The sequence below is a fragment of the Nicotiana sylvestris genome, chromosome 3 (genome assembly GCF_000393655.2).
Source record: "Nicotiana sylvestris chromosome 3, ASM39365v2, whole genome shotgun sequence".
Taxonomy (NCBI): domain Eukaryota; kingdom Viridiplantae; phylum Streptophyta; class Magnoliopsida; order Solanales; family Solanaceae; genus Nicotiana; species Nicotiana sylvestris.
Genome location: NC_091059.1, coordinates 71984818 through 71998318, shown reverse-complemented (window position 1 = coordinate 71998318; position 13501 = coordinate 71984818). Strand labels below are relative to the sequence as shown.

The 13501-nt window shown below is 40.0% G+C and overlaps 1 non-coding gene across 1 annotated transcript; it reads right to left on the bottom strand.

The window, feature by feature from the left end:
• Positions 1–450: 450 nt before the first annotated feature.
• On the bottom strand, positions 451–557 carry LOC138888834 (small nucleolar RNA R71). Its single transcript, XR_011406413.1, has one exon. It is a non-coding gene; the product is annotated as a small nucleolar RNA R71 (small nucleolar RNA).
• Between the last annotated feature and the right edge of the window lie 12944 nt (positions 558–13501).

Below are 13501 nucleotides of genomic sequence, written 5' to 3'. Positions count from 1 at the left end.
ACAAATCGAACCAGACATGGATGACGGAATAGAAAATCCAAACAACAGAAATAATGCGAATGACCCGAACAATCAGTGTGTGGTACCTCTTGTGCCAGAAGCAGCACTGTATGATTGGGCACAACCCATCACCGAAAATCTGGCAACCGCAATTGCAGTCCCTTAGATACAAGCGGAATCATTTCAAATCACAAACAACATGCTACATTTGTTGTATAACAAAGGACTGTTCCCGGGGTCTTACATTGAAGATCTTCAGTAGCATCTGAAAAATTTCATGTTGATATGTGTTAAGCAAATACAACCAAATGTGACACCGGAAGCAATAAGGCTGTACTGACAGGAGATGCTCAGACTTGGCTAAATTCTCTCCCCATAAACTCCATCACCACTTGGGAGGAATTAGTCAAGCAATTTTTGAACAAGTTCTACCCACCTAATAAGATTGCCAAACAAGTTGATGAGATATTGAGCTTCAAGCAGAAAGCAGCTGAAACATTGCAAGAAACGTGGGAGAGGTTCAAAGGTATGCTGGTTAAGTGTCCACACTATGGCATTCTAGATCAGATGTTGGGGCAAAGGTTCTATATAGGACTGGCAGACAGCTTGAAGGCTAATGTTGATGCTTCAGCAGGTGGAGCATTTTTTAGCAAAACATTCTAAGAATGCAAGGTCTTACTTGATAAAATAGCTCAAAATTTAGGATGGATGACAAGAGACTCTACAATCACTCATGTAGTTCACTTAGTGATTTTGAACCCAAACAATTCCATAACCGAGAATATGTCCACTTTGATGACACAAATGAGTATCCTCACCAAAAGGATTGATGAATCGGGCCAGAAGCAGCAGGTACACATAGTTGATGTGACTAATGGGGGCTTATGTACACCATGCATTAATTAACCATATGCATGCTCGTGGAGTGTTGAAAGTGACAATCATAATTATCAGGAAAATATGAACTATGGGGCCAACTATGGAGGACAGAGGCAGGGTGGTCAGAATTGGGGGCAACAAAATTAGCAGTATAGACCAGCACAACAACAATACAATAATGGCAACAATCCTGGAGCTATGCGACCATTGGGTCAAGTTGAGTCGTACCAGAGGCAACAGGGATACAATTAGCAAAATTAGCAGTTAGCTTATCAACAGCCTCAACAATAATAGATAGTGAAACAAGATGATGGGTTGTCTGAAACTAAAGGAATGTTGCAACAACTGATTGGGTCCAATGGAAACGTACAAGAGAAAATTGAAGCACACGACTCAACTCTCAAGAGCATTGAAATTCAACTAGGGCAAATATCCATGGCCCTTAACACTCGTCCACAAGAGACATTACTTGCGGATGCACATGTTAACCTGAAAGAGCAGGGCCCAAAAAAGTTGATGGCTGTTAGTCTGAGAAATGGTAGAGACCTTGATCTAGAATAAGAAATTGATCGCGAAAGCCGATCGATCGAGACGTTTGTGCCAGTACTGATTGAGGTAGATGAGTCAACGGAGCTGACAGAAGTAAGAATCCAACCATCCAAGAAGGAAACAAACAAGAAAAAAGAGTCTAAAAAGGGGCTGAAGAAGTGTAAGAGAAGGCATTAGAAAAAGTGCCCGAGCAGGATCAAACTCAAATCACAGGAAAGAAGCAACCTCCAGCACCCTTCCCACAAAGATTGGCCAAATATCAGAAGGATGAGCATATAAGAAACTCATGAAGATGTTGAAGCAAATCTAGGTGAACATTTCATTGATTGATGCCTTGAAGGAGATGTTTGGGTATGCAAAAATGATGAAGGACTTGATGTCTAGTAAGTTCGACTTTCAAGACTTGGCCACTGTTACACTAACTCAGAAATGTAGGGCTGTCGTGACGAGACCCACAGTCGAAAAGTTGTCTGACCCAGGGAGTTTCACAATTCCATGCACAATAGGTAATTATGCTTTTGCTAAAACATTATATGATTTGGGAGATAGCATAAACTTGATGCCCTTGGCTATCGATAAAAGGTTAGACATTGGAAGAGCAAGACCCACATCCATATTACTACTGCTAGCCGATCGAATGGTGAAGAGGCCATCATGTATACTTGATGATGTACTGGTGCAGGTTGGAAAGTTTGTGTTTCCGAAATTTTTTGTCATTCTGGACTACCGGGTGGATGAGGAGATCCCTATAATTTTGGTGAGGCCATTTTTGGCCACCGGGAGAGCTCTCATTGATTGTGAAACTGGGGAGCTAAAGATGAGTCTGAATGATAAAGAGATCACATTCAATGTGCAGACGTTTATGCGGCGACCCAGTGAGTTTGCTAACTACTCTCTAATAGAAGTTGTGGATGTGATTTTGGAGGAGGAAGATGAGGATCTGAACGCAAAAGACCCTATAGCAACCTGCCTCATGAACTTAGAAAAGATAGATGGTGAGGACTTGGCAGAGTGGGTTTTATCCCTTGAAGGTCAAGGGTACTGAAAAAGAGAGCTCGAATTCGAGCCTTTACACTTAGAAGAAAGAAATACTCCTCCAGCTAAGCCATCAATTGAAGAGCCACCACAGTTGGAGCTAAAACCGCTACCGTCTCACCTCAGGTATGCTTTTTTGGGACCTAACTCAACTTTACCTGTTATTATCTCATCTAGTTTGTTAGATGTGCAGGCAGAACAACTTTTGTAGGTGTTTATGGAGTGCAAGACTACAATTGGTTGGACCATCGCAAATATTAAGGGTATCAACCCGGTATTTGTATGCATAAGATTTACTGGAAGATGGGTACAAACCTTCCAGAGAACATCAAAGAAGGCTGAACCCCATGAAAGAAGTGTTAAAGAAAGAAGTGATCAAGTGGTTAGATGTCACGCCCCAAACCTAGGGAGGCGTGGCTGGCACCCGGTGCCGCACAAGCCCGAGCGAACCACTCTACCACTCTTTTTTTTCTTTGTAACTATCATGGGCCAACATGACCATAACTCGTAATGTATAACTATAAGTGGGCAAATGTTATATCAATGACCCATCATTCATAAAAACATGAATACATATGGGTCGTCAAAGCCTCTGACATACTATACAAAAAGAACCTCTGTCTACAAAGCCTTTAGGATTATTCGACATCAAATGGGACAGGGTACCGGCCTACCCATAAGTCTTTAGCAAAACTCTGACACGATGACTCATAGACTCGGCTGCACTCCGAATGAGGTGGAGTCTTCCTGATCCTTCGCTGAATGTTAACCTCATTTACTATGAGGGCTCGTCAAACTGATTATCTATACCTGCAGGCATGAATGCAGTGTCCCCAACAAAAGGACGTCAGTACGAATAATGTACTGAGTATGTAAGACATAGCTGAAATATAACAATAAATCAACATTAATTAAATACATGAAAACTTGGTGCAATCAATGTAGACTTGAAGCTTAGAGCAACATAGGCAAGACTCGCCTAATTTCACTGGCGCTTTACAGCTTTAGCAAAGGTTTCACAAGAGTCTCAACTTCTAATGGGATCAGTCTTAACGAGGGCAACATTAAATAGCTAGCACAAATGACAAGTGATTGAGGACACTTTTCTATTAATATGTGTGGTGAATTGGGATACGAAAACAGAAATTTAGTAAAAGAATATTATAGTTACTAATCTGAACTATAAACTGCATCTGAATCATAAATTTAAAATGCTTTTTGAACTTGAATAGCATGGCTTTTAGGTCATATATTTCCTTAGTTATAGCTTCCCAATACTCTAGTCACACAGTTATGGTTTGTATTAACATTCATTTTTCCTTAGAAAATTTACCAATACTATAATGCACATGTAAATTTCTTCTCTTTCTCAACCATGTATTTCTGTTATCTTGCAACAAGGAAATTCATATATTTGAAATCACATCAACTGGAAAACCATAGAAATAAAAAAACCTACCTGAGAACAAACTTCATTTTCAAAACTGGAATAACTCTCTAAATAATGAAATATTCATAGTGTCATGCATATGCGTAGGTATGTCATGTCGTGCATAGGCACATGTGTTCGTAACATCATCAAGCCTCTGAGGACATCCCATCACATCATCTCGGCCACTGTGGGCAAATCATCAACGTATACCAGCTGATCAGGTGGTGATACGTATATAACGCCGTAACATTTTCCCATATCCCATATATATATATATACATACATATATAACGCTGTCTAAGTCATGAGTAAATGCACATGTAAATAAATGTAATGCATGAAAAGTACGTTAATAAAATTGCTCGGAACGTCATAAGACCATTATACTCAGTCTTTTATATCTAACCTCAAGTTTAACTACCACGACCTACCAAATAAACCATTCAGATTCAAGTTACCAAAAAATCCCAAGATTCATAAAAGCTAAGAGTCTTATTATCATAATCTTATACTGTATCCTCAAGCTATACCTAATAAGAAATTTTGAATGCTAATATATTCATGTTATTTTTCTCATAAATATTAATGCTATTAATACTGTCAGCTAGAGAGTACATTTCACTAACACTATTCCAGCAGCATCACAAAAGAGGGTGTCCTCCAAAACCTTCAACGAACCGTGGCTTGTGTTATACACGAGGAGATACATAAGCGCAACTTGTTTCCTCTACCAAAGAAGATCATAAATAAACTTTTCTTTACTATCATTCTTACAATTAGTGCCATTATCAATAATAGTACTTAGGCGTAAGCACGAACGCAGATTGTTCGCAGGATTAAGAAACAGATATAAGTGTTCTTTGAAATCAAACATACGTATAATCTGAGACCCATGAACATAAGATGTAATAATATGTCATATGGATAACCAAGAACACAGAGACCCCTAATATCTCTATGAATAAAGTCGTTTATGAAAATTTTGCGTTCGCTCGTTTCTTCTGTATAACTTGGATCGTACCGAAAAGAAAGAAGGGATAGCCTTAACATACCTGAGCCGATTCTCTTTGAATTTGGTATAGAATTGTTTTGCTTTCTTACTTATAGTCTGTTTGGCTAAGCTGCAAAAATCAGCTTATTTTGAGAAATGTTTTTTTTTCAAAAGTGCTTTTCTCAAAAGTACTTTTGGTGAGAAGCAATTTGTGTTTTGTTAATTAATTTGAAAAACACTTCTGAGCAGCAATTAATGTTTGGCCAAACTTTAAAAAACTGCTTCTAAGTGTATTTTTCTCAAAAGTACTTCTCAAAAAAGTGCTTTTGGGAAAAAAGTTATTTTTTTCTTCTTCTCCAAAACTGCTTTCGCTTCTCCTTAAAAACACTTTTTTTCCTTCCAAAAGCTTGGCCAAACAAGCATTTTTGGCCAAAAAAAAGCTTGGTCAAACGGGCTATTACTCACGATCAGCCTACTCTAAGTGAATTCATATTTGGAAAAGCTCACGCCTTTTTTTAGCCCCACCAAAGGATAAACATATCACAGCCCACTCTAAACTTGCGCAGAACTCTATGAATGTCAAACTTATGTGTAATTTAACTGCTTACAATTTGTTTATCCTTCAGCATTTTTACACTACTCTTTCTTTGTAAGAAGTAAGAACACTTGCCTATAATTTTGTTTAGAAGTGATTTTTGGTTATGTAAAAATTTTGTCGGAATTTTTCTCGGTCATTCATTTTCGTTGGTTCCAGCAAAGAGTTAACGTAGGTGCTTCATAAAAGTTTGCCACCAAGACATTCCAGGGAATATGAGTCACACTCTTGGCATGGAGGGCTGCCACGTAATTCCCTTGTTGGGATTTAAACTTTATCCAATTATTAATTAATTAGGTAAAATTCCGCTAATCGGTAATTAACCAATTACCCCATAATTAAGAATTATCTTAAATTACTTAAAATTCTGCTTATTTTTAATACACTTTATACATCATACTATTATAATCATGTGATACTATGTAAAATAAATATATACACTATTATTTTATTAAAATATTTATGTAAAAATATATATATTTTTTCAACTTAAAATTTTCTTAATCTCATATAAAGAGTGCAAATTTTCGTACACTTAATTCTTAAAATGATAAAAAGTAACATTCTTTTCTTGTGCAAAAATAATTTCTACATTTACAATAAAGAAAATCTCATAAGCTTTCTCGTATTTTGTGTATAATTAAAAGTAGTGATATTAATAATTATATAAAATCATATTTTTTTTCAAACTATTTTACAAAAATATTCCACTCAAAATACCATATCAAACGCATATAATGGTGTCAATGTTGTTAAACGTACGGGGTGTAACATTAGATGCGGGAATCATCTTCCCCATCTCTAACAGTAACTGGGTCAGCCCAGTTCAGTGTGTGCCAAAGAAGGGTGGAATGACTGTAGTGCAAAATGAGAATAACGAGTTGATCTCAACAAGAACACTCACAGGATGGAGAATCTGTATGGATTACAGAAGGTTGAATAAGGCCACCCGGAAAGACCATTTCTCACTCCCATTCATTGATCAGATGCTAGATAGATTAACGGAGAGGTCCCACTTTTAGTTTTTGGATGGATACTCCGGGTATAATCAGATCTCTATTGTCTCGATAGATAGAGAGAAAATGTCGTTCACCTGCCCTTATGGCATCTATGACTTTTAGAGAATGTCGTTTGGCCTATGCAACACACCCACCACATTTTAAAGGTGCATGATGGCCATCTTCACAGATATGGTAGAGGAAATAATGGGGGTTTTCATGGATGACTTCTCAGTGGTGGGGAACTCATTCGATGATTGCCTATTGAATTTGAAAAGAGTATAGAAGAGGTGTATGGAGACTAATCTGGTATTAAACTGGGAAAAATGCCATTTCATGGTACATGAAGGTATAGTATTGGGACACCTAGTGGCGAGTAAGGGCATTGAAGTGGATCGCGCAAAGGTTGATGTAATAGAAAAGTTGCCACCACCCACTTCCATCAAGGCAATAAGAAGTTTCCTGGGCCGCGCCGGTTTCTATAGGAGATTTATAAAAGATTTTTCTAAAATTGCTAACCCGTTGTGTAAATTGCTTGAAAAAGATCACCCTTTTGTATTTTCTGATGACTGCAGGGTAGCTTTTGAGGAATTGAAGAAGAGGCCGGTGTCTGCACCTATCATAGTTACACCCGACTAGGAGAAAGAATTTGAGCTGATGTGTGATGCAAGCGACTATGTAGTGGGAGAAGTTCTTGGGAAGCAAAAATATAAAGTCATGCATCCAATCTACTACACAAGTAGAACCTTGAGTGGTGCCTAACCAAATTACACAGTGACCGAGAAGGAGATCCTAGCAGTGGTGTTCGCATTTGACAAATTCAGGTCATACCTGATAGGCTCGAAGGTAATTATTTGTACTGACCATGCTGTTCTCAGGTACCTAATTGAGAAAAAGGAGTCAAAGTCATGCCTGATTCAATGGGTGATATTGCTGCAAGAATTTGACTTAGAAATCCGTGACCGAAAGGGAACGGATAACCAAGTGGTTGATCAATTGTCTAGGCTGGAAGGAGCAGAGAAAAAGGTTAAGGTGGAAGAGATTGTGGAGACTTTCCCGGATGACCAACTGTTGATTACGAGCCTTGAGGTAGCACCATGGTATGCAGGCGTTGCAAACTACCTGGTGAGCGGTATTGTCCCTTCTGACCTTTCTTCTATCCAAAAGAAAAAGTTCTTTCGTGATTGTCGCATGTATTATTGAGATGAGCCTAGCTTTATCTGTTCAGGATTTGTGTTGATAATATGATCCGGAGATGTATCCCCGAGATAGACCAATCTTCTATTTTGTAGGCTTGTCACGTATCCCCATATGTAGGTCATTTCGAGGGAGTAAGACAGCGGTGAAAGTGTTGGAGTCAGGCTTTTACTCGCCCACATTGTTCAAAGATGCACACTTCTAGGTAAAGGGTTATGATGAATGCCAACGAACCGGGAATATTTCTCGCTGACATGAGATGCCTATGAACCCAATTTAGGAGGAAGAAGTGTTTGATGTATGGGGAATCGATTTCATGGGGCCTTCTGTCAGCTCATATGGCTGCAAGTTATAATGACCCGGCCGGTTGTTTTAAGAATTAACACCTCGATCCCTTATTAACTTCTTTCCCTATGTTTGTTTCTTCTATTTTGATTCGCCGGGATGTTTGGTTTTGAGTTTCGGAGCGTTTTGGAATACTTAGCCTCTAAATGAGAGCTTAAGCTTTAAAATTTGGACCGTAGTCGGAGCAGTGTGAAGACGACATCGGAATGGAATTCTGTCGGTTCTGTTAGCTCCATTGGGTGATTTTGAGCCTAGGGGTGTGTTCAGATTGTGTTTTGGAGGTCTGTAGCTTATTTAGGCTTGAAATGCCGAAAGTTGAATTTTTGAAGTTTCCGGTTCGGTAGTGAGATTTTGATATTGGGGTCGGAATAGGATTCCAAAAGTTGGAGTAGCTCCGTAGTGTTGAATGTGATGTGATTGCAAAATTTCAGGTCATTCGGATGAGGTTTGATAGACGTTTGATCGAAAGCGTAGTTTGAAAGTTTTTGGAGTTCTTAGGCTTGAATCCAATGTTAAATTGGTGTTTTGATGTTGTTTTGAGCGTTCTGAAGATTTGAACATATTTGAATGATGTTTTAGGATTAGTTGGAATATTTGGTTGAGGTCCCGGGGGTCTCAGGTGTGTTTCGGATGTTCAACGGGTCATTTTTGGAACTTAGAGTATTGCAGAAAAAAATTGCAACAGTCAGTTTTGGTTTCCTTCTTTGCATTTGCGAGTGGGGTCTCATGTTCGCGAAGAGGAGCTGGGACTGGTGGAGGTTAATGCTTCGTGTTCGCGAAGGTATTCCCGCATTCAAGAGGTTGTGGGGTCTTATACCTACACGTTCGCGAAGATGGTCCCGCGTTCGCGTAGGAGGATGGAGTATGGTCATCGCCTTCGCGACTTAGGCATCGCGTTCGCGAAAGAGGAAGGCTGGCCAGTGGAATTTTGTGCATCGCGTTTGCGACGTAGTCTCATGTTCACGAAGAAGAACGCGTCTGGGCAGAACTTAAATTTCAAACTCGAGGGTTTTGAGTTCATATCACAAAATTAAATTGGGAGCTCGGTAGGAGGTGAATTTTGGAGAGATTTTCTGAGGGAGTTTGTGGGTAATGATTCTTAACTCCTTTTTGCTTATAACCCATTAATCTAAACATGAATTCATCATCTAATTTCGGATTTGGGGTGAGAAATTGGGGAAAAATTTGGAAAAGTTCATAGACCTAATTTTCGTGCTTTGATTGGGGATTTGACATTGGATTTGGATAATTTTAGTTTGGTTAGACTCGTGAGTGAGTGAGGGTTCATAATCCGTAACTTTTACCCAATTCCGAGACATGGGCCCGAGGGGTATTTTGGTTATTTTACCTAATTTCGCGTATTAGCTTAGAATTTATTTGCGGAATCAGTTACTTGAAGATATATTCCATTTGGAGTCGAGTACTCATGGCAAGAACGTGGTCTCGGGTTGATTTTGAGCTGGTTCAAGGTAAGTGGCTTGCCTAACCTTGTGTGGGGGAAACTCATCTTAGGATTTGGTATTATTGATATTTGAAATGCCTTGTACGTGAGGTGACGAGTGCGTACTTGTGCTAATTGTTGAAAATCCGATTTTTCATTAAGTAACTATAATGTGTTTCCTTTTCTGTTTATACTACTTGTAATTTAAGCATGTTGTTAGTTTAAGGAAGCATGTCTAATTGACTTAATTGCTTTAATTGCTCAAACTGCCTTATTTGGATTATCTGCAGCATGCTAGGCTAGAAATACATGTTTTACCTTGGTATGAAATTTGAATTGAATTGTCTATTCTTCGTGTTGTTGTTGTGTGTTTACTTTGGGACTACCGGACGGTATCTCGGGAGATCCCCCTGCGTGTTTACTTTGGGACTATGGATTGGAATTCCGGTAAATCCCTCTGCACATTTACATTGGAACTACGGGACTGCAATCGGTAGATTCCCCCTGTATTGGATATTTATATTTGGGACTACAGATTGGATTTTCGGTAGATCCCCGCGCATTATGAGTTGGACTACGGGACTGCACCCGGGAGATCCACTGGATATTTATATTTGGGGACTACAAGATGGTATCCTGGGAGATCCCCGGTTGCTATCTCTGTGTTGAGCTGTATTCATTTCCGTGATTATTTTGTCTATGTATAGTTGCTGTTGTTCTTTCTATTCTATGTTATTTCTTACTGTTGCACTTAATTATACTGTCTTATTCTATACTGTTATAATTTATATTTCATTTAATCTCAGTAGGGCCCTGACTTTTCTCATCACTACCCGACCGAGGTTAGGCTTGGAACATACTGAGTACCGCTGTGGTGTACTCATGCCCTTTCTGCGTATGTTTTTCATGTGCAGATCCAGATACTTCGACTCAGTCCTACCACCCTTGAGGCAAGGCGAGTATTCCCAGAGACTTCGAGGTATATCTGCCGCGTCCGCAGACCGAGGAGTCCCTTTCTAGTCTCGGGAGTCGGGCCATTATATGGTGCCCATGCCCCAGCTGCAGGTCGTCATGGTAGGGTTTATATGAGTCGCCCTGTTCATTCAGCTCTTCCAGCAGCCAGTGGTATTCCAGTCCTCCTAGGCCTCAGGAGCCTTATTACGCACCTCCAGTATCTAGTGCGCCTCTTGCACGGGGTGCTTTTAGTGGTCAGTCCAGCAGACCTGGCCCGAGCCAGTCATAGTCGCCACGTCCTCCTAGAGCTTGTTTTGAGTGTGGTGATTGATAACTAGGGATTATGATACATTTTACACTCCTTCTTACTTAAGTTTTGATTAGAAATGTGTACAAAATAGTCCCAAAGGCTCATATGTTGTACTTGATTGCAGGGTTTGGTCAACAAGGTGACAATTCGTCAAACCAACTCAAAAAAGAGTGAAACATGCACAAGTACCAAGAACAAGTCCAAGCTCAGTATAATAGGACCACTGTGGCCGCACTCCATACTGTGTGGTCTGCAAAGAGGAGGTTTAGAGAGTGCTCATTTCAGGCAACCAAGCAATGCGGCCGCAAAGCATTTCATACGGACCGCATTGACTTCATTGCGGCCGCACTCGACTTTGTGCAGTCCGCAAAGCCCAAGTTCAAAGAGTTGCCAAGTTGGAGGAATATTTCCAATGCGGTCCACGGTCCATTTTATGCGGACCGCAACAGAAGCCACCACGGCCGCGATGCATTTTGTGCAGCCTGTGGTGGCCAAGTTCAGAGAGCAGATGTTTTAGCCAAGAGCCTTAGTGTAGCCGTACTCGATTTTGTGCGGTCCGCACTAGTCCTGCAGGGGTATTTTTGTCCAGAATTTTTGTCCTAGTATAAATAGTTTCTTTTCCATTTTTAGGTCATCAGTTGTATTCTAGACAGTAGCTGCGCTCGTGAATAGTGCTCCTTTACCATTTTGAGTAATTTTACAATAGTTTCATCATTGAATCTTCAAGTTTTATCTAGTAATTAAATATTATGGGTTTTTCTTCATCTATTTCTCTATTTTCTTCTATAATCATGAGTAGCTAGACCCATTATCTAGGGTTGTGGCTCAATCCTAGTGTGGGTAATTGATGGGTCTTATGTTTATGGCTTAAATATCTATGGGTGTTTGATATTTGGACTAATTTATGGTTTTAATGTTGGATTATGGTTGCAAACACTAGTTTATGCCTAGTTGACTTTGACTCTTCTTGAGAAAGAGAGCCTAAGTCTATGAAATTGGTCCAACAAGGAATTGGGGCATATTCAAGAGATTGATAGCCCCAATTAAAGGGTTAAACCTAGAGATAGTAATACCCGACTTGAACCTCAATTGATTTCACAAATTATCATACCCAATTGGTCTTGAGAAAGTCAATTAGGGCAAAATCACTTGAACTACCGAGAGGTATAGAGTGAGTAGTAATGTGCAATGGTTATGTCTTAATACCCAAATATGAAAATCTAGTCTCAGACTCGAGAATCCGTCAATTACCCACCTAGGAGAAAGTCACTTCCCTAGTGCCTTTTACCTATTTAGACAACCTTCAACTAGTTTACTCTTAGCTTCACTTTGCCTAACTTAGCATCTTAGTAGTATAAATTTAGAAGTAATATCAAAACCAACAATGTTTAGAAGTGAAATTAGGAACAACTACGCAAGTCCAATTTAGATAGACACTCAATTCCAATATCTAGCTCCTTGTGGAAATCGATCCCTACCTTCTCGGGTAAAAGCTGCTTCGACCACTCTTGATACTTTGTAGTAGTAAAAGGTTGGCCTCGATCACTTTTTGGCGTCGTTGTCGGGGAGCTAACGGTTTTGGCTATCTATCTAAATAGTTTTGTGTATTGTTCTTCTTTCCTTCTGTGTTACTAGTTCGTGTGTGTCACAACTTTAGGTACAAAATGGCAGTAAACAACAATGACCCTCTTGGAAATATGATTGCGGGGGAGGAGGTAGATGATGTCGGAGATGATGAGGTGCCTCTTGTACCTCAAGGACAACGTAGAGGCCGCCAGACCAATGCCAATGACAATATTCCAGACCCTCCTCTGCCACCTCCAAGAGTGGCTCCTCGAGTGCTTCCAAACCAAGGCTATGCAAGTGCAATTGTCCCGCCCCAGATTCGGGCGAGCAATTTTCAAATTACCAATATGATGCTGACATTGCTGGAGTAGCATGGATATTTCATGGGCGCTACCAATCAAAATGCTTACAAACATCTCAAGGGTTTCGTGGATACCTGTTGGGGGAGCAAGCAAACTAATGTGTCCGAGGATGCACTTCGGTTGAGTCTCTTCCCATTTTCACTTAGAGGGAAGGCATTGAATTGGCTTGAGAGACTTCCTAACCATTCTATTACTACTTGGGATGAGTTGGCGGACAAGTTTATTGCAAAGTTTTTCTCATCGGGGCATATGACAGCATTGAGAGATGAGATCTTGGCTTTCAAGTAGGAGCCCACCGAACCATTACATGAGATTTGGGAGCGCTATAGAACAATGGTAAAAGAATTCCCCAATAATGATATGGCTGAGGCGATGATCTAACAGACTTTCTACCGGGGCATTAACACAACAAACCAGTGCATAGTGAACCAACTTGTTGGGGGCAACTTCATGAAGCTAACTTATGATAAGGCTTGTGACATTCTTGATGAGATGGCTGACACTTCCTCCGCTTGGCAAAGTAGAGCCAATGTGCCCCAAGGTGACCCCACAGTCACTCATTTGCACAAAGAGCTACATGACTATGGACAGGCTATAGCTGAGCTGACAACTACAATGAACCAACTAGCAAAGGTACAATTGTAACAAGTTCAAAATCCTTGCCAAGTGGATGCCATGGAGGGTGTCAACATGCTAGTGAACAAAAGAAGATAGAGAGGTCAACAGAACCAAGGGAATTCAGAGAAATTTGACAATGATTGTGGTGGATTCCAAAATGATGGTTATGATGGTCAGAATAAAGAGGAGCAATACGTGAACAACTATCAAGGCCAAATGGGCAATTCTT